This window comes from Aythya marila (assembly GCF_965140915.1).
Source record: "Aythya marila genome assembly, chromosome: 1".
Classification (NCBI taxonomy): Eukaryota; Metazoa; Chordata; class Aves; order Anseriformes; family Anatidae; genus Aythya; species Aythya marila.
In genome coordinates this window covers 201,163,136-201,188,950 of record NC_139042.1, presented here as the reverse complement: position 1 = coordinate 201,188,950, position 25,815 = coordinate 201,163,136, and the positions used below count along the sequence as shown (strand labels likewise).

Below are 25,815 nucleotides of genomic sequence, written 5' to 3'. Positions count from 1 at the left end.
AAACCTGCAAAAGTTACAATTTCTAGTAACTGTAAGCCATGGGATCATTCAGTCTAATTGAACTGAGGAAAAGGCACCGAAGTAGGGCAGCTATGGATTCGCTAACAATAGGCCTGGCTTCCCCTGGAGCGAAACATGCAGGACTTAATCTTCTACAACGACAGCACAGCAAGAACATTTTTTACAAAATATTGCATAATCTGTATCCTGCTGCTAAAAGCAATCTGATAGAACACTTAATCTGAAATAACTTCACCTCACAGTTGAGATTAGGAAAAGAAAGACAAACGTATCTATGAAACCATGAAGTTTTCCTCTAATACCTGCACAGAGTTAAGGAATAGCCTGATTTATTTCCTCTTTTCAAACCAATGAGAACTTGCCGAACCTGACCACCTGTGTTCAGCCAGGCAGATCATATCTCGTGCTGACTCAGATTTCAAGTCTCAACACTCCTGATCTCCTAAGGCTTAAAAATAATAACAACAATAAGACAGATTTACAGCACGTGCCAAGAAGCTGATGACTTTTCATAGGACTGGGCTGACATCACAAGAAGATGATAATATCAATTGCTAAAAACAGTTTTAAAAAAAATGTTCTGACAGCCAAAAGGAAGCTGTTTCAGAACTCACTGAAACTTACAACAAACGTTTTTAAAAGTAATGGAGGGAAGAGGCTTAATAGGGGAAGAAAACGGTATCGTGCTGCAGAAACATGTATGCAAACATTATAAAAAAGAGGAACAAAGCCATTAGATGGTGCAATCACTGAAGAGCAACAGTTTGAATTGCAGGTTCTGTCAATTCTCCCTGAGCGGCTGCTAAATTAAACGGTTAAGTATGCGCAGCCTAATCGAAAATCAAGTGGCTGGTTAAAGCGTATCATTAGAAGTGCAGCCTTGTCAGTTTTCTTTTGACAGCTGATGTCAAAATTAGCAAATATAACTTCCAGGACATTTAACCATTTACCAGCCTAATTACAGTTATTATGTTAAGAACATCAAACGAGCCTTACAGATGGCACGCCACCCAGGTCCAAAGCACTTTTGGTTGGAGCTCCACACGGCTTTTGAGCCCAAATTGTTCTTCAGCCTTATGCAGAGTCAACCGGAAGACTGGTTTCTCCAATTCAACCTGATTTTCCTACAGTACAGCCTCACCTTATTTTGTAAGTACGACCTGGCCTCAGAGACATCTCATTAGGTGACGGTTTATTGTCTGTATCTACAGGAAAAGGCTACTCATAAGGAAAAAACAAAGCATCAGTTCTGAAAAACACTTCGTGATAATAATAGCATAATTAATCTTATCATAAAACCTAGTCACGTAAAACTAAGGAAACGAGCGGTGAAGAATCTAGCAGCTATATGCTACCCAAAACTGTGCCATAACTATGAGAAGTGAACGTTTCAATATACTGCGGTGACTTGAACTCAGACCTCCATACATAAAACGTTCTTGCAATTTTGCCTTCTGCCTCTAAATCTTTTGTTTAGCTATTGCTAATACCTGTTCACTAGCCAATAAAGGTTTCCAGTTACATTTATTTTTTATTTGAAATATCGCTGCTTAAGTGCTTTGTGTTTCCCTTGTTCCTAACTTGAGCACTTTCCTGCAGGCTTTTTTCTTAGACCATTTGAAAGCGCCCACTTCCCCAAAAAGGAAAGCTTCCTTTTTTATCTGCAATTTGGAACACGGCAAGCAGTACTGGAAAGTCAGGAAAAGTCAGCACTGCCAAGCACCAGAAAGTCTGTACCTTCTATTGCAATACAACATTGAAGTTTTTCCTAAGGATGCGTGTTAGGAAAGCAAACTGCTGTCACTTCGCTTTCTCAACCAACCACCTGATTGCTTTCAATGCTCGTGGTGTTCTCTCCTGTGCACAAACACTACCAAATATTATGCAACAGGAGAAAGAAAGAATGCTCCTGCTGAACGTCCTGCTTACAGATACCATCTTGAAAAACTGTATTTTTATTCAAGACAGTAGCTGACATCCTCTTGCCATTAACAAGCCCATAAAAAACCCACGCACCAACCTTTGAACCTTCTCTGTTCCTGAAGAGCAACCCTTGCATCCAACCCAGTACTTCCCCTACTAACACCACATTGCCTAGCCCTCCGTGGTATTCAGCTTCAATAGTTGCAAAACTACTGGCATTTTGATTAAAAGTGCAATGGGATATGAGAATTGGGAAAAGTTCCCTATAATTTCAAGTTTGAGCATACTTAATAACACGTTCAATTATCTGTTTCTACACCTGATTCCAGGTCCCCGTTTTACCCAATATTCTCAGCATGACGAGTAAAACCAGAGTAAAAGGAAGTTACAGCATATTATAAGCCCACGTATAGTGACTCTATCCAGAGAAAGAGATTCCCTTTAATTTATCAGCGAAAGATTCAAGTCAAGTCTGTGAGTGCATTGCTGTAGCAGCAATTTAACTTAGATACTAAAGGAGTTAACACTAAACATTTATATCCCTGGTTCCCAAGACCCAGAAACTGAAGGAACAGCATGCGACTGCACTGCTTTTACAGCACACGTGCACGCACAAGAGACAAAACAATCTACATGGAGCCTGCCTGCACAAAGCAGCATTTTACTGTCATTTACTTTCTTCTTTAAACCAAGACGTTAGTGCCCCTCAAAGAAAACAGATCCAGAGATTTCAGAAGCACGTGTTTTAAAGCTTTAGAGCTAGCTGGTTGGCAAAACGTTAAGTCCGAAATGATTGGTGTCCGTGCTTATACTGAGGGCAAATGAACAGCTGGTTAAAAGGCAGTTCTGCTAAATGCTGACTTTCCACTGCATCCCAGCTGAGTTAATTTCAAAGTTATAATCAGTAACAAGAGAAGCTACAAAGAAGCAAGACTAAGCCATTTAACAGCACGGCTATTAGCAAAATAAGACAATAAAAATTCTGATCATCGCACCTTGCTTCTGAGCATCCTAGCTGAGTAAAATGCCCATTACAGCCAGAATGCAACGTTCCCAACAAAGTCGGGCTGCTGCTGTCTCAGAACCTTCACCAAATCATTGACTGGCCACAAATGAGGAAGCACCGAGAAACACAAACGAAACAAGCACAAGGGCACACCCTCCCCTTTGTTCATTGCAGGAATATTTACACTACAAAGCGTCCAAGCGAATTGCTTTTGGTTTCAGGCACTGCTGATTGGCCGCCGTGCCTAACACACACGCCTGCGAGAGTTTGAGTTTCGACTGTCACGCAGCAGCCCTAGATTGCAGGCTCCGCATCAAACTAAATAACCACACAGAGAAATGAGTTAATAGAAGTGTTCTCGTTGAACTGAGCCTCCACAAAATACGCTCAGCGTGAGCAAGGCAGACTCACACTTTTGTTCCACTTTGACTCAGTGAAAGCTAAAAATGAGCTTTGTACTAATAGACAGCTCTCTGCACAACCCCCTGCTCCGAGCAGAAAGCTGCACAGAGAAAGTTACTCTTGGTGTGTAGAGGCTCAGGGCTGGTACAGGAGTTCAGCAACAGCTTTTTCAGCCACCACCTGAGTCTCGCTCCCATTGCCATTCAATCACTGCGGTGGTTTCCTGCAGCCGACAACCACCCACATTGCCCAGAGACGCCAAACATCTGATAAATTCCTCCTTTCGCTGGTAGTCCCAGCACAGACCGAGGGTCGCGGAGCCCAAAGTTTGGTGGAAAGCTCTGAGGCTGGCGCTCTTCTCCACATACCTGAGGCGTTACGAAAAGCAGCCGAGGCAGCAGGTACATGAGCAGCAGTGCCGAGAAGTCCCATTACACCCAAACTTCACCCACCCCAAACCTCCCCGCTCCTGCCCTGGGTGGCGGCACGGCCTCGCAGCGCACCCAGGCCCTGACACCCTGACAGGACGGAGGCCCTCAGGGAGTCAGTCCCCGTGTGGTGACAGCCCCAAGGGGCTGCCCGACCCCCTTTAGTGCCCCCACACCCCTCAGGCTGCCCCCACACCCCGTGTGGTGCCCCCACACCCCTCAGGCTGCCCTCACAGCCCCCCCTCCGACCCCACAGTGACGGCTGAGGCGACCACCACAGCCCCTCACAGGGCTGCGCGCCCCTCACCAAACTGAAGGGTCACTTTAGGGGGTCTCCTCCCCCTGCACAGCCCCGGAGCCTCACTAAAAGCTCACAAAAAGCCCCCGGGACACCTCCAGGTGGGGCTCCCTCAGCCACCCCCCTCACGGCGCCCACCCCACAGGGCTCCCCTCACGATGCCCACCGCCCCCCCGGGCAGGAATAGGAGGGTCCTTCCTCACACGGCCCCCCCCGCTTTGGGAATGGAACAGCCCGCAGCACCTCAGTACCCTACGGGAGCCAGCTCCCGCCTCTTCCACCTCCCGACCCCGCCGGGGGGAGGGGGGTGCGCTCAGCGCGGTCCCCCTGCGGGGGAGGATGGTAGCGCCCACCTCCCCCCCCCGGGCTCTCGAGGAACTTCAGTCCCACCCCGCTCGCCTCAACGGCGAGGTCCGCAGTTTTTCCCCCCCCGCCGCCCCGCGAATGGAAGCGTCCGCCCAGCGACCCCGCCGGGTCCACTTCGGGAAATGGGGGTGGGCGCGCAATGGCCGGCTCGCCCCTACCTTTCCTCTCCCTTACCTTTGCTCGCCGCCTTCCTTCTCCTTCTCCTTCTCCTCCCGGGGGCCTCCGTCCTTGCCTCCTCCTCCTCCTCCTTCCTTCTACCCGCTCCGCTGCCCCGGAGCTCGGCGGCCTCCGACCAGGAAGCGCCCCGGTGTGACACCGGCGGCCGCCGCTATGGAAACCCTGCCCGCCCCCGCCCCTCCCCTCTCCTCCCCGGCCGGCGCCGTCCCCTCAGGGCAGAGCCGGAGCCGCCGCCGCCATTTTGTGCTCGCAACGAGGCGCGGAGCTGCCCGGCCCCGGCCGCGCTCCCTGCTCCCTCCGCAGCCGTTTTGGGGTCCTCAGCGAGGCCCCCCTGGAAGCAGAGGGGTCGGGGAGGTCGGGTGGTGAATTGGGGTGGCCCTCGGCTGGGTTATGTGTGGGTTTCAGGGTGGGAAAGGTGGTGGGGTTGTGGGGTTTGGCTCCAGGGTCAAGCCAGTACCTGCTCTGCCAGCGCCGCTGCCTTGGTGTGTCACTGGGCGTGAGGAGGAATCTCAGAAATAAAGGTGGAAAACACAAAGCAGGACTACCACCTTTCCGTCATACCTATTAGGCTGTGCTGCCTGAGCTACCAAGACGCTCATTTTTAAAACTCCATCCTTTTTTTGGTTCTGTCTGATAAGCCACCACCATGGGATACTGATAGGAAACGCAACTTTATGGGTGAACTCCACAAGCCCATGCATAAAAGTACAAAAAAAATGGATAACCTGATTGCACATTCCACCTCGGATCAAAAGAGAGATGGCTTTGATCATAGAATCCCAGAATCATTAAGGTTGGAAAAGCCCTCCAAGATCACCTGGTCCACCCACCCCCCCTACACCAATGTCACCCACAAACCGTGTCCCCAAGCACCACATCCAACCTCTCCTTGAACACCCCCAGGGACGGTGACTCCACCACCTCCCTGGGCAACCCGTCCCGGTGCCTGACTGCTCTTTCTGAGCAGAAATGGCTCCTCATTGCCAACCCAACCCCTTCCTTAAGCAGCTTCCCATGCCGGAGTCCTCCCACTCAGGGTGTGCAGGCACCATATGCGTATGCATGCCGTGCTTTGCATGGGGCGCTCAGCTGAGTTACAAACAAAACCTGACGGGAAGAAGCAGAGAAATGTGACAGCTGCTTTATGCTCTGAGACGTCTCAAATGCCACAGTGAAGTGGTTACCGGAAAGAGGCTGGTTTGGAGCAAAAAGAAAGCATTGCAGTGAAGAGGGAATTTGAAGTAGCAATAAAATATGATTTCACATTAAAAATACAGATTAAATAAACAGTAATTAAAATGTAGTACTAAAAGACATCCAGTAATGGTACAAACAAAAGTGACGCTCGGTAAATATTTTGAGTGTTTTAAACAAACCAGTGTTTGTGTAATAATTACATTTAAATGCTTTCTATTCAAATACTAACCAAGGAATTTAGCATAATCTACTAAAGACAAACTCTTTAAAATAAGCAGTTCCAGACAACTTGCACTATGAGTTGTGGGGGCTGGCACCTTCTGACATTAATTTTTACTAAAATATGTAATCCAAGAATATTTCATGACAAGCTGGAGAAAGCAGTGCTCCATTATTCCGAGGTAGATTAGATGAGCTGAATAATTATTGACTGGCTAGCCTGAGATCACTAAATCTTTTCCACAGATATTAACATTTTTAATAGACTCTCTGTCCTCAGAGTTCTCTCTCATTCTGGAGGAAAAATAGCCTGAACAATGAAAGCAGGATCCCCTGAAATGGCAAATACCCATGCCAACACATCATGGTCTCTGAGAATCTAGCAAATGTACAGAGCTGTGTATGTGCATTTGACATTCATTTTATGTAGAAGAAAACGTCTAAAAGTAGTAAGACAGTAGCAAGACAGTAGCAGGTTGGATCACTTTTGTCTAAATGTTTCCTCTCTTCTTGTGCTGAGGAAGTGTAATAGTAGAAAATATGAATCATTTATTGCTTTGCAGTACATTTCAGAAAGTAATAGCGATTAACTAGCCTGTCAGCATCCATAAATCCCAAGAGGGACACTGTGGTTGGATATGAGTCCTTTCAATTTAAAGTCTTAATTGTCTTTTTTAAAACTTTAGAAGCTGTTGGAATATAAAAACACGCTTAGCTTTCTTCAAGCTAGGGATTTGTTTCCTCCCCAAATGGCTAATTAGTTAAGATAAATGTCTTCAACAGGGAGCTCTCTACTTCATCGAAACTATCTCCTCTCTTTCATACATTTTCAAACTATATATCATCGGTTTTGTTTCCCATATGCTCATTGTTTCCTGTTGTAATACTACAACTAGGCTGTGGAACGGTTCTAAAATCACAGCTTTCCAAGCGGCTGACAGTGATATCATACTTGTTTTATCACTACTCCCACATACGAATCCTGTGATAGCGTTTCCAGCAATGCTCCATTTTTATTAGGGTTCTTTGTGAAGGTATATGCAATCGTTATTATTTATAATGCTGAAAAGTCTATGGGGCTTTTCATGGACATGCAAGAGGCATCGCCTGTGTCTCTGCTGTCTTTGCAGACTGCCATCTATGATACAGTCTGGATGTCTCCATTGAATTACATTCTGAGCTGAGGTATCTGTTCATGTCAGGGAACGTCCAGTTACTTACCTGAAAAGCTGACCTGCTCTGTGTTTAAGTTCAGATGCTGTACTAGCCACCTACATTCGTGACTGGAGTCACAGAAATAAAGATACTCACAAATTACCCCCCACAAATTAATGATTCATCTTGTCAAGACCGCACTTAAGACATAGGGCGTAAGATGCCAAGCACTCTGCATGGCCACTGACATTATTTGGCAGCAATACCATAAAGCCATAGATAAAAGAACAGAATAGTGGCATTCCCTTATAAAGTATCCTATTCCTTGTAACATCGCAATCCTTCCTACTGAACTTCAAAGGAATACAAGAATTCATAATGTAAAAAATACGAGATTTTCATCAGCAATTATTTCTCAATGTACCATGCCCTTTGTTTTTTGTTTTTTTAGCTACGAAGCTTATGAAACCCATTCTCTTCCATAAAACACCATTTACAAAAATTAAGCGTAACACAAAGCATATGTGCGGAATGATAGGAACCAACTGCAACATCTCATTGAGATAAATTTCTCTCTGTTAGTTATGTCTGCAGCCTCCCTTTGCTATATCAATGGATTCCTGGCTAAATCAGCCTTGCAAGATTCAAATCTTGCCTTGGGATAAGGGAATGAATTTGGTGACCCATCCAAATTCCTTCCTGGGCTTCACAAGTCGTCAGAACATGCTCGGCTCTGCAGGCAGCGTGCGTATTGGTGCCACTTCAGGTGAGAAACTATTTAAGTTCTCGCAGTGTGTCTGGGTAGCGATCAGACTCCAGATAGCACTACATCTTTTGCTGTCAACTGCCTCGACAATTCATTGATGGAGCTTTAATCCCCGACAGACCAAGTGTTCAGAATGCTGATGGCTTTGAAAATAAAGATGTAGGCTTTAAATTGGCAACTGTAGTGTAAAAGTCCATGAACGTTTTGGAGGATAGTACTTTGCTATGACGGCCTGTCCCTAACCACCTTTGGGCTAAAGTTACAAGTTCATATAAGGACATGAGTGCTGCCCTGAAGAGAATGGCTTTTACTTCACAAAATTAGGTATTCTGCAGACTCAAAAGACAGCAGGTAGTAGGTTGGTCCTAAAATAATGTTAAAACCTGGTGTGGGACTGTTCCTATTCAATTTGTGTTTGTGCTGTATAGGTTTGGCTTAGCTTCTGTGGTTCAGGAACTCAACATATTTTCTGTAGCATATGGCATTTCCACTCCTGCCTACAGATCATTTTTAAGGCATGAGTTGATATTTTTTCTGTGTCAGTCAAAATATAAACGATTTATGCACAGCCATGTACCCCAGAGAGTGAGTGGCTCAGAAGCTCCCGCAGGTATCCAAACAAACCCAAACCTGTCTATTAGTCTCAAATTCAAACAGTTCCCTGTTCAACCTTTGAGGCTCGTCACTTTTTACAACCTACTCTCATCATTACAAAGGATATCACTCAAAATATCTGATTTGATATGAAGTGCTTATAGGCCTATGAACAATAGGTGCCAGATGGCTATTCTTCCCAGTATCATGCAGTAAAGTGCATCAATATTTTATAAGATTAAACGTACTCAGCTGTTATGCCACCTGCTGCTTTTGCTTTTGTTTGTTTTCCCCCAAATGAAAGTTGTGGTGTCTGTGCTGCAGGTGTTACTTTCGGTCCATCACTTGCTTGATCACATCGTAGATGTTTACAGGAGCTTAGCACCAGCCCGCTCTGCAGCAGTGATGTGCGAGGAGGCAGAGGTTTGTCTGTACGTGTGTGGCAGCATCAGCCCACCATCTTGTACTGAAAATCCTGAGAAAGAGACGTATTAAATCAGGAGTGGAAGTTCTGATTCTAAGCAGGGGAGTTAGCCCTTAGCTGTAATTCTTCTGGCTGCCTAATATACTGTTTTCCATTCCTTTTGGCTCTGATTGTTCACTTGTCCTCACCCAGTCCTATTGTCTCCCAGCTCTGATTTTGAGGATTTCATAGATTCGAGTCTCTCTTCCTGCTGCTGGTGGCTCCTGCCATGTGAATCAGGTTGGAAAGTACACAGTGCTTTCTGTCGCTGGCTATTTCTGTCCCCTCTGTCTGTCAGGACAGATTTTCTTCATCTCCTTCCTTTATTTCCCCCCAATTTTCTGTCTCCTCTAGCACTTTATTGGCTTTTTCCATTAGCCTCCTTCTGTCTTATTCCTTCTGTTACTTCAATAATTGTCTCATTTCTTTCTCTCTTCTTTTAAATGTTGATTTAGCTTCCAGCATTCTTTTGTTAACTATGAAAACTACACACAGAACAAAGCATAATACCTCGATACACTACATTTTAAAATGTCTTGTTAACACTAAGCAGTTTTTCAATGAATTGAAAACCGTCACAATAGAAAATACAAAAATTAGAAAACCTGGCTGAGGAAGATGTGTGTGGTTGTACGAAAACTGGAGTGCTTGAAACATGAATTTGGGGTGTTTTTCTAGCCAGATTTGAGCCTGATCCCAGAGCAGAAGAGATCAGATGAAAGAGAAGAAAATCTATAATCAAATCATTTACCTTTCAAACCAAGGAAACATAGAATACAGTCAGAAGGAAGAAGGAAAAGAAACAAATAAGACAGAAGATTAACTGTTATTGGCAACAATGCACAACAGAACAAAACATTAGCTCAATTTTTTTTTGTCTGCCTTAGTGTGGTTTTCCAGGACAGCAGTTGGAAGACAATGATTGGAAGATAATGTTTTTGTAAACCCTGAAGATCTGACATAGAGTTACAATAAGGAACCTGCAATCTCATGACACTTTTATAGACAGTTTTCAGAGCACAGTCACTATTCGAGTAAAACTTATTATCATTCACCTGTAACTACCAGAATGTCAGAAGTAACCCAAAGTTAACAGAAATAGTATAACTTATTAGATACCAACAAGTTCAAAAACTTCAAAGAGATACATTTTCATCAAGTTACAAGCAAATGAAAACAGGATCATGTCATAAAATGTGAAGATGCTCTAAGCTGTAATAGTGGATCCTGACAAAGGTGTAATTACTTGTCTAAGGTAGTGCAAAAGTTAAATCTTTATGACCTTTTCCATTTGCTGCTGAAACTAGCAGACAAAGAAGTGTAAATTACTGATGGAAAAGAAATATTTTCAGTTTGTTCAGGTAAAGCTCTTTATAAAAGATTTTTTTTTTTTTTTTCCCAGCAGCATGGTATTTGCAGTCTTTTCCCAGGCTGCATGTAATATGGAATTGATATAGCACAGCACGAAGTGAGGGATGCAGGTTAGGCTTTGAAGCACATTCTTCCACCGTTGCCTTGAGCTACTCCGTGTTCAGTTGGTCTCCTGTTCAGGTTAAAGCTGCGTGAAGCTTACCTACAAAGCTCTAACAGGAGAAATAGCTTGCCAGGGAAAATGGAAGTCTTATCCATTTATCTTTTCCCAGACCAAGCCCATATGGCAACAGTAGAACAAAACAGGCTGACTGCTGTCTGGCTGAGCTCTTGCAGGATGTTTCCCACCCGTAAGCAACTGAGCTCATTTCCAGAGGTAGGGCCATCACATGGTTGGCAGTAAGACTGCCCAAATCTGGGGACTGTTGGGTAACTCAGATTCCTGGCTGATGAAGGAAATGCACTTACAGATCCTGCTGGGGCTGGTGTTTACACCAGGTCTTACTAGTTGCCCAATTTCATCCCGTAAAGAAGCCACAGGACCCTTTAGAGGGGGAGACTGTCATTACTAAAGGCACCCCTCAGCTCTGGCAAACAAAGCCAGCTTTAGGCTGTAAAGCAGCTCAAATCTTCCCAAATATTTGGCAAATACCCGTGGAGTGTAAACAAGCTTTATCCCATCACAAAATTATCATGCAAAGCAGAGTTTTAGGAAAGATGAGGCACCAGACACCAAAGATAAAGCTTTTTTTCCTCAAAGATTTCTTATAATCCAATAATTTACTATCACACTTGGATTTTTTTCTCCTTCCCTAACCTCAAAATAATATGTGGGGTTCAATATGACCATTCTTCGGATCAATCAACATCATTAAAAGTGGATTTTCTTAAATACTGGGCTGAGGGGAAAGTGAATTTGTGCAAGGACACACGTACCTTGAAATATATGAGCCAATCGGCTTAAAATGTTGTTTTGCCCTGACCTGACAAGGCTTGCTGTCTCTGGCAACGCATAATCTCTTTTAATATACTACCAGGAAGGTGATAGCTCTTTGAAAATACTTCTAAACTGCACTTTATCTTGAAGGCTGACACCTTAGTAGAAGCTATGCCATCTCCTTGGGACCCCTGTTACAAGCAGATATTAATAAGGGTTAGTGGGGATTCAGGGGAGGACTGAACAGGGAAGGGCTCTGAATCAACTTGTTACAGGTTTTCTGCGGAAGTTTAAAAAAAAATTATCAAGGATTTTAAAGCTTCTCTAAACAGACACTGCCAATGGAGATACCCATTTCATTTCATAAAGTCATGAGGTCTTGTCCTACACGTCAGTATGTTTTCATAAGAGTGTGCTTCCCTTATCACCGTCAGCACGATTTAAAGTTGTGCATTTAAGACTCAAGTAAGCTTCTTTGCAAACACTCTTGAGAATAGGATCAAAATGGGAAGAGATTAGACGTAATCTAATTATGTTAGGTTCCATTTGAAACCCTTCGGTATAAAAATTAAAATAATATGACACAGCTTTATGATATGCTCTAGTTCAGACAGAAATTGTATGAGCATGTATAAATGAAGCAACATGAAAGAAAAGATCATGTGTTGAGCAACAGTTGCTTTAAAGGATCTAAATCTGAGGACTAGGATGGTTTGGGGGACTAAAAATAAATTGTAAGAACTTTACCTGCCATGTCATTAATGTGAAGCTCGCCTTTGTCTCTTATTATAAGCCACAGCTTATTAGAAAAAGCTGACGATCAAAAGATCTGTATCAAAAAATCAAACCAAACATGACATCAGTTTGCAAGGTTTTGGCTGGAGCAGCACTGACGCTGAAGATTAGTGTCTGTTCATGAGACAGACAGCGAATTTCTCTTGCTAAGTAGTTTGTAAATTTAGAGGACAACATGCACTTTAGAGTAAGGGCTGTAGGGAAACTCATAATCACTAGAGACTGTTTCGACTGTTACTTCATTTTCCTGTGACAACAACACACAAATGAATTAAATGAATTAAATGAATTTTTGGTGTAAGGTAAGGAGATGTAATTTCACTGGAATTGCACCACCTTAGGATCCACACTGAATCAGGTCTCAAATTACGTACTAAATCTCTGTTATTCACAAGTACACCAAATATGCTTGAAAGGAGACCTAGAAAACCTTGTAGTCTCACTCACCTTGTGCATGAAGTGCTTCAAATGATCTCATGAGAAGTTCAGGTGCTGCGCTTCCCCATCATATCATCAACAAGGCTCCTGGACTATGCGTGGTCAAATTCAGAACTGTACCACGCTTACTTTGTCACTTGGATTTTGGAATGGTGGATATCTTACTCAGCACCACCCAACTTCCCACCCTGTTCAGTGAGACTCCTCAAAGCTGTGGTCATAGAAAGTTCATAAAAGCTTCTAGACTAGCTATATTTCCATTATTCTGAGTTACAACAAAGCTGGATTCAACAGTTTCCTTTCTCATTTTGAGTTTGATTTATGAGCTTAAGAAGTTTCTATATTGTCCACTTAGGTGGGATAACATTAGATTTCTCTGTACATTTTTCTGTGATTTTAGAAAATGCCTCAAGCTGCAAAATTCAGACCTCGATTTCATACTCCACCACAGGACTCACATTCCAATTCACTATGACATGACAGATGATTTCCAAAGCTATTTGTAGCCCACTTCCAGTAGTCTGGGGACATCTTGATCTAACATTACAGCATGGACCTCTCTGATCACAGTTAGGGAATCCTCATTTTATGTGCTCTACAACCAAAAGAAACACATACATTTAAAACAATGAAATAAGTCCTGTACCAGTTGCTAGCCAGATGGTATTGTGAATTGTTGCAATTCATCAGCAAAACAGAGGAAGGAAGTGTTTTAAAGCAAGATTATATTATTTTCCTTAAGTTCGTATTATGAAATCTTCCTGAAGTGAATTTTCAAAACTTCAGAGGGAATCAATGGAATGGGGCAAACCGGAGACTCACTGGGGAGTTGCTAAAAACAAGGGAAAAGTGTGGCATGCCACTCAAATAAAGGAAGAACCCATTACCAAGTCTCAGTTTGGGAAGAGGTACAAAGAAAAAACAAAAGTAACATAAAAAAATATCTAGTACATTATAACATATGGTGTTTGTGCCCTCTTAATAGTTACAGGTTGGGAAGCACTTAGGTGCTTACCTCACACTGGAAGAAAATAAAACTGAAGCCTGTGAAAGATCAAACAAGCTGTGATATGTGCACTGTGTAGGGCTACTGCAAGATTGAGCAAACTACTGCCAGTAAAGTGCCTTGAGATCATTAAGAAAAAATGCTGAGAAAAATGCATTTTATTTTCACTGCCTTTTAAGAGACAGAATGCATTTGAAAACCATGAGAAAAAAAATATTTCTTAAATGAAAATGACCCCTGACCACTAAGTTCACTCCAGTCAAATAAAATACATCCTGTTTTTGTAACTTTCTACCACAAGGCAGAGCCTGGTCTGCATACACTCTTTCCAGACAAAGATTTGACCCATAGCTGAATTTTAATTAGAAGCAGGGGAGGTGATGGGAAATACAAAGTGCTGCTCCCACTTAGGATAAAGGGTGAAAACGCATTTGGGAAAACACAGAAAATTGAGTTCGTTCATTGTACTGTCTCTCCACTAAAATTAGTTGATAAAAAGTGCTTAGAAATATCCCCAGACATGATCAGTGCATCCATTCTATTAGTTAATTGAATGACACACAATTTGACACTTAAAATACATCCTGGATTTTCTGTACAATCATGAAAATCTCTCACACAGGCTGCATCTTTTTGTTGTTGTTGTTGTTGATAATTTTGTTCTGGAACATTTGCATTGAAGTGCAAAGGCTTAATTATGTTGTGCCCTGCATCTCTTACCCCCCAACCCCTTCCCATGGGAAGGAGGTAATGTTGGGTAACCCCACGTGCTGTGCAGACAGGAATCTTTTTTCTTCCCTGCACAGAGTTTGTAGAAGAGCTTGGAAATGCCTGGTACATGCCAAGTCTCTGGATAAGCCCTAGGTAAGGGGGGTCACATTTTTGTGAGACCTCTTAACTCAGTTCCACAGTTCCACAGGAAGTCAGATGAGATGATCTGATCATTTCATAGCCACGTGGATCAGACTGATCACACAAATGTAAGTTTAGTTTGCAATGTATGTGCCTATATGCAAGCCAGGTGTCTAGGCTCCCATTAGAGTAGCTGGAGAGCTAGTCAAATGAGTTTAGGTCACGATTCACCTCATTATAAAATAGACACTTATATTTGATCAGATTAATCACACCCTAAGCTCTACTGACCATTTTTTCATTGATTATACTGGGAAGCCACTTGATAAATACCTGCTCAGGTTTAGATGTCTATTTTATAAATACCCGACCTTGAGTTCAGTTTCTAGTTTGAGACACCTGATAACGTACCTTCAAATCAGCATCTAGATGCTCAATGAATCTTGAGTGCTATCCAAATGCAGGTACCTCCACTGACTGCGATGGGAGCCGCAACAGCTACCTCACACATAGACACCTACGTGCAGACACCTAAATTTAGGTGTCCTAATCTGCGTGCTGAGCCTAACCTTCACATTAGGTAAATGAATCTGCTCCCAGTCAGGTTTGTAGAAACACAGGTTTAAAATCTGGATTTGAATGACTTTGATGAACTGAAGAGAAGCAAAGGGTTTGGAAAATATAATCTCAACTACACTGAGAACTGAATATAAATCAGCATATGAGCCAAACAGGAATCTGTTCTGTATGTCCGGTATCTAGTCTCCTGTTTTTTTTTTTTTATATCTTTATATACATACCTCCTACTCAGTTGCTCAGAAGCCAGAACAGGATCTGCCTTTGTAGAAATAGATCAGGATCATTTGTCCTCTTAATGGTTATAAGCTGATTATCTGTTTTTGAGTAGATAAAACACACTTTGTGATCATTTGTTCTTACCGAGAAAAAGGTGTTTACCTTGTGTTGAAATCTGTTGTATGGTTGATAGCTTAAATTAACAATTCATCTTAATGATTCTTAGTATTTCAGTTGCAAATGAAAATCAGGGATTTATAGATTCTAATGTTCTCAGGTGATGACACCTGAGTGTGCCTGTGTGGGTTTAAATACTTAGCATTTAATGCACTGTAAAAAACATCAGCAGCACAATCTATTTTTACCAGAGATAGTCTATGTAACTAAATGTTTTCAGTGCTAATTAAGGCATTCTCATACAATGACGATGAGTGTTAGACAAATACCTTGTAATCAGGCAGCACTCCAAATCTGCTCCTGTGTTCACACTGGATATTGCTGATAATTATCCTCTTCCCAATCATATTATCATAGAAAACATAGCTGGAAGGGACACTGAGATGGGCTCATCTATGGCATTCTCCTACCCCCAGCTGGATCAGCTATACCTAAAGTTTCTAAGCAATGGGATCTTTTTTTAAAAATTTATTAAAATAATATCTTATCTCTTACAGTTTTCTTCGCAGGATCAGACATTGTTTTATTTCCTTTTGTGGGACAGATTTTTTTCTGATCCAAGAAATAAATAAAAAAAAATGCACCACCTTTTGGTTTATTCTGCATCTTGGGCAAAATGCAGCTACAAATTACCTCTCCATACAAAGAAAATAGATGAGCTCTTTTGTTCCAGCTGTCAAGTTTGGACATAACTGAAAGGAGAACTGTAGGCTTGAGGGTATGAAGAGGAGAATTATTATTTTGTCAAAAGCCTGTCTTCCTACTAAGAGACTCCTAAACATAATAACAGGCATCCAAAATGTACAGAACTATTTCTGAGCAATATCAAGCTGTGCAGATCTAATATCCTGAACAGGAGCAAACTGTCCTCTTGGATGCACGTCAGTCTGTTGGGAATGAGAAGGAGCTGTAGGTGTAAAGCTGAGCAGGAGGTGGTTCACAGCCTGTAATGTTTCTCATACCTGAACCCCTAACCATGGCAAATCAGTGTGGAGCTATAAAAAGAAAATGGGGATTCCTCAAGATGAATTCTAATCCCTCCTCTAGCAGATATGAGCAGATGGAAGAAACAAACAGACAGCTCAATGTGTTACATGAGAACTCCCACAGTGTAGGATAAATCCTGAGGTGGCATAGAGCTGATGTAGTGAAGAAACAAGGGGGCATCAAAACGTCTCTTTTTTTTTGTGTCACATTATCCACGAGGTTGTGGGCAGCCACATTTGATTTAACTAGCATTAGGTTTGCTCTAATTAACTTGTAGATACCTAACTTGGGTTCCTAAATTTAAAGATCTGGGGCAGTATTTTCAATATATTACTGGAAATGTAATATGCATTTAATCAACCTAAAAAGAAACCTCAGAAAGAAAAAATAAACAAACAAGAGATGTTCTGGGTCACATCTAAAATGGCAGCAGACCCCATTTCTGGGGGAACGGAGTCTGAGAAGTGAAAAAAGCAACCGTTCAGAGCAGCTGCAGAGGCAGGAGTGACAGCCACCCCCAGAACCATTCTAGTTTTGGCTCAGCTTTCAGCCCTGCTCACTGGCTGTTGCTCCCCTCCTGATACTGTTACTCCAACAATCCTCCTTTCTTTCCATTTGTATTCTCACAACTTGTCTCACATCACCAACATGCTTACATAGCCTACATGTCTACTATTATCACATTGCCACCTTCACTTTGTATATGTAAATTAAGCTGCTTTTCTCCAGCTCTGAGCTTTTTTAGAGCAGAGAGTGTAGTGTCTTGCATGGGGGATCCTATTACTTTCTCAGCCTTGTGCATTCGTGTAATAAACATGATTTATCTTCCTAATGTCCCTGTAATTTCACTTATATGGATTGATCCAGACCTAGACTACGGAGCAATGTTAATATGAACTGAATGATGAAAGTACTTGGTCTTTTAGTATCAAAGATACTAAAGATGTGCAGTTATGTATTTACACTGCTCTGCAATTTTGGGAGCACTGGGGAGCAAAGATGGTGTCTGAATTCCATTTTGTATTGTTGTGGCCCTGAACCTGCACGGTTTTATTAGAGTTGTCCATCCAAAAGCTGGAAGTCCATGAAAGCCTTCATGGACTGTCATAAGTTGTCACCAGTCTCAGTGCTTGAGAGTCGCTGTGCCAATGCAGTCAGTAAGAATCCAGCCATCAACTTGAAACAGGACTGAGATTAAGCTGGCCTGCAAGTCAGACTCTGCTACGTCCTCAGCAATTCAAATGAAAATTTGTGCCGCTGTCAACAGCCAAATTTGTATTTTCATGAAAAACATGAAGAACCTGAAAAACTTCACAGCCACAATTAATTCATATAAACATATTTGTTTTACCTCAGATGTCCAAATATATGCTGTTCATCTCCGTGAAAGCTCTTGAGGTGCCCAGGTTCCAAGGGCTGAATGTGTCAAGAATCATAGCACGAAAGCTATGCACCAAGGTACTACTAAAACAAGAAAAAAAGAAAGAAAGTGGAATTTAAATAATATTAGAGGTAGAAATGACTTTTTCTGTCTACCTCCAGAACTAAGTGCATCAATATTGATGAAGGAGAGATGTAGGTAGCCATGTTTTAAAATTAGTGATACATTAAACTCCATTATTTCAAAGGCACCTAACCAAACCCTCCGATTTTGCACATTGTACAGATCTCATTGGAAAAGTGATGTACCCAGATTTAAGTAAATTAATGTCAGTGGGATTAAGTAGGCTGTAAATCAGGAAAACACTTGATTTCCTTGCCTCTGATGAGAATTGAGGGGAAATTCAGTGTGCACACATTCTTTCCTGCTGCCTTGCAAAACCCAAGCAAAAGTTTCTCACACAAGCAGAATGAAAAAGTGAAAATGAAAACAAAGATAAATTAGCCAGTCGGCTGCTTAAAATAAATGGAACTCTAAAAAATCACTAATGTGGTTAGTTCATTACAACGGGCATTGATAATTGATAAGTCCATTGCCGTATTGAGAATCTTCCAGGACTAATAAGCTCAGCTCTCAATAAAACAGTTACCTCGTAATGAACATCACTGGTTTACTGCAGTGTTACTGTAGTGCAGGAGTTTTCATTCTTCATGAAAACAGCAGCATCATTTTAAATGCAGGAGACTGGTGTTACTGTGGAGGTTACCTTAACTTGGTTTCCTTTGAAAAGGTGATCATACAATTTGTCTCCTACTACATCGGACAGCAGATTAGGGTTCTCAGTGAGCTTCAGTATCCACTTGCCTTAAGAGCACTGATGGCCAGATACAGACCCAAATTATTGCCCCTAATAAGAGAAAAGCTGCGGAGTTCACTCAGCAATCATCTGCTGGGTTTGACCTGCCACCAGCCTGCACCTTCCACATCACGGCACGTCTTGCTCAATTAATGGACGGGCGATGGGGAGATCTGGAGGTTTGGGGGGCAGTAAGAGGGTAGGTGAATCAAAGTGTCAGGGACAAGCTATTTTTTTGACAGCAGAACAGGTAAAGATTATTTTCTACAAATTCAGCACCACGCTGTCCCAACACAAGTCTCCCCTTGTATAAAATCCCCTCTCCCAAAGTATTTCTACTTGACACATGAGAGGTAGGGCTGTGTCTGGCTCTGAGCTATGCCAATCGATTGGCACGTGCACGCTGGCAAATTGGCTGGTACATCACGAGATAGGTGGCCACTGAACTCACACTGCTACCTTTTCCTCGGAGCAAGCATTAATTTCTGCCTTTTTGTTCCACTCAGCAAACTTTTCCTGAAGCCTTTACATTTTTCTTTCCACCTCCTTGATAGAACTGGGTGACTGGCAGATAGCATAATTCCCTGAAGCCTCTTTTCCTTATAAATAAAATGAAAATAATCTTTTATTATTAAATTTAAAAGTCCCTTTTAATTTGTGGGCTAGTATCCTCTAAATACAGAACAATTTTCTTCGCTCATTATGTATTAATACTTCCTCTGCCTGGAAACAGGAACACGAGCACTTTGACACAGAGAGTTACAGGATGTTTCTCCACAATATCAGACAGCTGTGTTGTATCGAGCCATCGCCCCTTCCTTAGTGCCAGCGCACTGTGAATTTACACGTGTGGCCTTGAGAAGATAAAACAGTGCCGCAGTTCCTGACCCTGATGGTACTAGAGCCAGCAGATCGGGCCACATTGCTCCAACTGGAGCTTTTCAGTCCTCACATGCCAGATTCATACAGCTCTGGCTCCAGCAGGAGCTGTGTCTCAGCACTGTAGGCTGGTGGTCCCCATCCCCATCCTCCCACAGCGGGAAGAGTTTGGTTTTTTTACACAATCACAGAATTGAAGGGGTTGGAAGGGACCTCCAGATACCACCGGGTCCAACCCCCCTGCCAAAGCAGGTTCCCTCCAGCAGGCTGCCCAGGTAGGCATCCAGACGGGCCTTGAATATCTCCAGAGAAGGAGACCCCACAACCTCCCTGGGCAGCCTGTCCCAGTGCTCCATCACCCTCCCCGTGAAGAAGTTCTTTCGCGTGTTGGTGCGGAACTGCCTGGGCTCCATTTTGTGGCCACCGCCCCTTGTCCTGTCCCCACAGAGCACTAAAAAGAGGTTGGCCAAATCCCTCTGTCTCCCACACTTCGGGTATTTGTACACATTGATAAGATCAAACATCGATAAGATCAATGGGTTATAGATTACAGGTTTCAGCAGGAGGAACGGTTTATGCTTTGCTGCTGCTGGGGTTGTGTCACCTGTGCCCAGAAGACCACGTATTGCAGTCCCCATCGGGGTCCTGTGCCGATTTATAGTCTGAGACTAAAGTCCTGCCTGCTGTTCCTCATGCCCAAGAGAAGAAAAGACACAGTGAGCAGCTTCTCTGGTGGTTCCTTGTCCTGCCTCCTGGCTGATACATCAGACACAGCACAAAGATGGTCAACATGAAGATAAAGTCACTGATAACCCATTAGTGAGCACTGCTCTGGATCAAGCCCCTAGCAAGAAACGCTTCACTTGAGGACCCATTCCTCCTGCAGCCCCCATCTAGTGTTGATGTGCCAGGCTGCAGCTTCTCACCAAATTAATTCAGTTACTGCACTAACTCTTCTAGCCAAGGTGAATTTCATTGGTGTTATCCCCACTAAAATTTTGGCTTTGCTGGTACTGCCTGTAGGAGCTGCTATCTATTAGGATTCTGCTGCTTCTCCCATTTCCCTATAAAAATCACACTCATTTGAAAGATTCGTATTCGTATTGGATAAAAATCCTACAGCAGAGAGTCGCTGACATCTGGAAGTGAGCTCTGAGACACCAGGTTAGAGGACAGCCGGGCTCAGAGGATTCTCCTGCTCCCTTCTTCCACGAGGTGCCTGGATGAGACCAGGATTTGTACCCTGTTGTGGGGGCAAGGGGAGCGTTGGCACCATCTGCCAGAGGCATCTGACTGCGTTCCCCTGGTTCCCTACGCTATCAGTAGAGAGAAGCAGGCAGCCTTGAGAGGCATTTGGAGCAGGCATCTCGTGGAGATGCTCTGACCAGCCCTCCAGAGGAGCGCGCGTCTCTATCGATTGTGTAGGCAGCCTTGCAAGGTTAAGTATTTACATCAGGGACCTCAAGATACATACTCACAGGACAGGAATGAATGCCTTCTTTATATCGTCTCTCATAGCATCCAATGTTATTTCATAATGATGATCCTTGTTCACATCTTAAGAATCTCATAATTGGAAGGCACCTAAGAAAAATCCAATGCGAAAGCCAGGGGAATATGAATCACTTTGAAACCTCTGAGGACAATGAAGGATGAAAAACGAGTATGGGGAGGATAAGAGAAAACCAGCAAATAAAGATGAAGAGGGAGAGGTCGAGTAACAAAAGGGCTTTGATCATTCACCTGGTCTTGAAGCTGAAGGGAAATAGGCAGCATGCGTTATGTGGAGCAGTGCTGCCACACAGTGACAGGGAAAAAGCTCTGAGCTTCGCAGCAGTGATGACACCGGGAGCTTTGTTTAATGCCAGAGCCTAACAGGACACTGCCTCGTCTGCTGAAAGAATGCAAAATGTAATTACTCGAGGCAATGTTATAAATACCTACTCTGAGCCTGGCTGGAGCGACAGGTGTTGAGCTAGTCACCCTGGTTCAGTTTATTACAAAACATCAATAGTAGTTACAGAGTTAAAACTGGATTCAAGCCCTTTCTTTTAGCAGAATGATCAATAACCAAAAAAAAAAAAGAAAAAAAAAATCATTTTCTCTTAGAGTACAGACTAAGCTTTTATGTATGCTATACAGTAATTCTGTAACTGATTTTGAATTATTAGAAAGAAGCTAGTCCTCAGTTAGAAGATGAATACATGGCATGTCTTTCTGTGACTAACAAAATTAGAATGTATTTTCAAAGGGGAAAAAAAAAAAAAAGAAAAAATAATAATTCTAGGATCCAGATAAGGTTAGGTAGTAATGTCATATAAATTCCAGCAGTGGGCAGAGGAAATGCATCATGTCTTTAGAAAATCCCAGTCCAAGCAAGTACTGTCCTGAAGTTTCTGTACTGTTTCTGTCTTAATACCAACGTAGCCAATTGTCTAAGAATACAGTAAAACATGTTTCATGGACAGCACAATCATGGAAGTCTCAGCTGGGAGACCTTTGGCTAAAAGGCATGAGTATGCAAAACCTTTTTTGATCTTTTCTTTAGGTAATCCCGCAGGATTCCACATCAGAGAAACCATTATGCACTAATCTATCTCCTTGCTAGCAGAATACACAAAGCAGGAAAACAAATTATTTTCCTTCTCCTGGGTGTACAAACAGGGCCTTCCTCTCCCTGTTGTTGTGGAGCTGCTACACACCTGCCCAGAATTTAAGCAGTCCTTGAGATTTAAAGGTGCTGAACTGGCTCCCAGTGGGATTTGAATGCCCTCAGAAGTGTTGAAAATCAGGTCACAGGATCCCCTGGGAATAGCAGGTTGGTACGTTTCAAGATAAATAATTTGCATGAAATTCAGCAGGGAACAGGCCTGCCTTATGTTCCATAGACTAGTCCCATGTTTCCATCACAGCAACCCAATTAATAGGTAGAAGTGTCTTTATGCATGTATTTACTCCTGTTCATATATGTGTAGGCATACACAGCTTCCCGTTAGCAGTTTTACATTTCAGCCTCATCTCCACAAAGTCTGCCTTTACTCTTGGATGAGCTGCTATTTAGACTGGCCACCACTGGCCACTGAGGTGAAACAGGCACTCCTAAAAGGTAGATGTCACATCTGGGCTCACTGAAAGCCAAGGAAATAAAGATATAAATAAATAGTTGTGCCGCATAAAAAGGGGATTCTGTATGCTATCTTTGCTGTCTGTGCATTTTACCTAACAAAATTAGGATGGGGACCCAAGAGTGCATTGTGACAACTAAACACACTTGAATTTTGAAACGTCTTTTCCTAGCACCCTGTGAAACCCTGAGAAGTTTCTGTAATGATCTAAAAATAAAGTTGCATTAAGTCCCTTATCATCTCCCTTTTTATTTTATATGAAAGATCAATAAAGATAAAGGTTAGAAAAGCCCTGCCTGGTACTTGCAATCCTGGCTCCTAATTGTCTCCAGTTGGAAGTGTGAACTCAGCCAAAACCGCAATGCTGCTAGCAAATGCTATAAAAAGGAAAGCTGTCTGAAATTGGAAAAGTTTTTTTCAACACTTTCTCAGAGAAGGCAGCAGCAGGTCTGTTTAATACATTGGGGAAGCTGCAGCCAAAAAAAAATCTGTGATGGAGGAGGGTGTGAAAGGAAACATGAGGCTGTCAATCAAAGTGAGAAAGAACAGAATTTCCAGGGAGCTGGAAATGCTATATTAAAAACAAGCTATTTTGAGAAGACCGAAAAATATATTTAATTGGAAATGGAGAGAACAACAATATGTAGTAAGAGAGGGAACTGGAAGAAAATTAAAAAAAAAAGACTGCAACTTACAATACCAACTTTGAAGACATAGGGATTGAAAGAAGTTGCTGGCCAGTGTTGCAGGGGAATGTGAACTCCTCCCAGAGCTGGAACACGTCATGTTCTCTGTGTGCTGGCCTTTGCCATGCCAAGCAAGGATTCTGAGAACTGCTGTGATCAATTTAGAATGATCTGGTGTTCTTTTAAACGAGCGTTTTTTTTGCCACAGATTCCTATCATATATTAAAAGTAATATTTGGAAGAACTTTTCAGTGAATGATCATGAAGCACCAACCATATCAAAACATAAATAGGCAACTGGGGAAAGTCAAGTCCAGACCTAGCTCTCAGAGTCCTCAACATTTATAAAATGTACATACCACTGTCCTTCAACATTTATAAAATGTACATACCACTATTTCTACTACAGTAGGGCCACAAAGCCCATCAACGGGGAGATGAGGAAGCAAAAACACAGATCTACATTTACAGAGAACTTCTGCTGGGCATATATTTATTTGATTTTAGAGTACCTATGGCTCTGACAGAAAATGGAGCACAAACAATGAAGATTCACTTGTGCAGAAAACATTTGAATTACTAATACCTTCCACTAGCATTTAGGAAAGGATACGTGATGAGAAGATGTGATAAGGAAGTAGGACAAGGGAATCATGACTGGGGCACCCTGCATCTCCTTGAACAGTGCTGCTCAGTCCTCAGGCTTGTCAGCATCCCATGGCAGATGAGATTGTTTGCTAGCTGCCTCATCCACACAGCTGCTTCTTTCCCAGGAGGACTGCCTAAGCCAGGTGTGAAGAAAGAGAGGTCATCATTCCCGCGAGTAAACAGAGAACAGCAACATGAAAGAAATGTGAGAGGTTATATTGCAAAGCAACAATTTTTTGAAGAACTATTTTAAGTAATCAGGGTCTGCAGAGAGTTGCACATTTCTCAGACTAGAAAGATTTACTATGCATAGCACTAAGAAGTGGCAAAGGAGAGCTTTGGGGTTCAGCAGAAAGACAGATAGAAAGGGGTCCACCTCCCCAAATCCATCTCCCTGGTAACCTAAGCAAGCACATCCTAAACCTTTTTCAGAAGCCTGCTCAGCTCCATCTTAGGAAAAAAAAAAAAAAAAAAAAAAAAGAAAGAAAAGAAAAAAAGGTCTCGAATATGTTAATGTTCAGTTTACTGCCACTTCCTACAGTGCCAGCATAGTTCTCCATCTTGCATAGCTTCTTGAATTCTCAGATTGCAAAATCCCCACCCTGTGGAGAGAGCAGTCCTATGTCCCTTGAGTTGTTTTGTTGGACATAAGAAATAACACTGTTCTCATCCTTCATAACAGAGGGTCTCGATTCAACTCTATTCTCTCTGCCCCTCTTACTGTTTGGCTTCTTTTACATGGAAGAGCGAAGCATATGCAATAATCAAGACAAGCTGTGAATATACCTTTACCTATATGTCCCTAAAATGCTTTGAATCATCATAAAATCTCATTTCCCTTTTTGTTTCTTGGATGCTTTGTATGTACAGATTGCAGAATGACTCTGTGGAACCAATTAGGACACCTGAGTGCTTCTCCACAACCACTGGATGAAAGATGATCTTACTAGTTCCCAAGTATACGACCCCAAACCCTGTAGCACTGAATTTCATCCTGTGCCAATTACTCTAGGCCTCAAAGCAATCTCATTCTTTCTGTACAACACAACTGTCTTTAGTGTCAATGATACATCCCAGGTTAAGTGTCACCAGTTTTCTCAGCACAGTCCTAATCTTCTTCCCATGGCCATACATGCAAACATAGAAAATGTAGTGGAAATGTCAATATTTTTAAGTCCTCCCAGCCCTCCAACACCCCCAGTATACCCATTAATGAATGCCACCTTCCCACCCAGGTCTTCTAATACAAGAGTATCCAAGGAAGCCCCAGTGGTTTTATCACACATTGATAACCCCAGTCCGCTCTCAATCCCATACCTGCCACTTCGTTCAGGAGAATATATCTAGTGGGTTATGTGAAGCAAGGAAGTGGAGCATTCTCCTGACTGCATTAGCAATGTGCCAGCTAATCTTGGAGAAGACATTTCACTTCTTTTTTTCTTGCAGTCCTCAATTTCAAAGATTCAGGTCTGCAGTGTAGAAGAGCACAGTACAATGTATGTCTTCCAAATCTTTACATGAAAGAGGCAGAAGAACTGATGAGCTGTGTATTGTTAACACACATCAGTCTGTTCCTTGGTGGAACCACAGCATTTATTTGGTCCCTTCCACACGCACTGCATTTATTTATTCTTAATTTCCCACGTTTCTTTCTTTTTTTTTCACCCTTTTTATTCATCTCGGAGTCAACATTTTGGGCAAATCTGGTTTTTTTTGGCTGGAGAACAGAACGGGCGAGGACGGTGGGGGAAGGTGCGCAGGGTTTTACTCTGTCCCCTCACGCCTCAGGAGGGGACACTGCTCATCCCCTCCTGAGCAGCCCACAGCCTCCCAGCGGGGTGAAACCCCAAAGCAGGGCACATCTCCC

At 42.7% G+C, this 25,815-nt stretch overlaps 1 protein-coding gene across 9 annotated transcripts in view; it reads right to left on the bottom strand.

The window, feature by feature from the left end:
- The window catches only part of USP6NL (USP6 N-terminal like), a 156,495-nt gene that overhangs the window by 113,768 nt on the left and 16,912 nt on the right, over positions 1–25,815 (bottom strand). For 7 of the 9 annotated variants that reach the window (XM_082771968.1, XM_082771969.1, XM_082771970.1 and 4 more), the window contains 2 exons: positions 17,725–17,837; positions 15,215–15,307 (listed from right to left, as the gene is read on the bottom strand). The gene's annotated coding sequence lies outside the window, so the exon portion shown is untranslated. Of the gene's footprint in view, positions 1–2,939; positions 3,009–4,618; positions 4,752–15,214; positions 15,308–17,724; positions 17,838–25,815 lie in introns of those variants that run through there. The other 2 variants (XM_082771967.1, XM_082771965.1) reach the window with 2 other exon arrangements.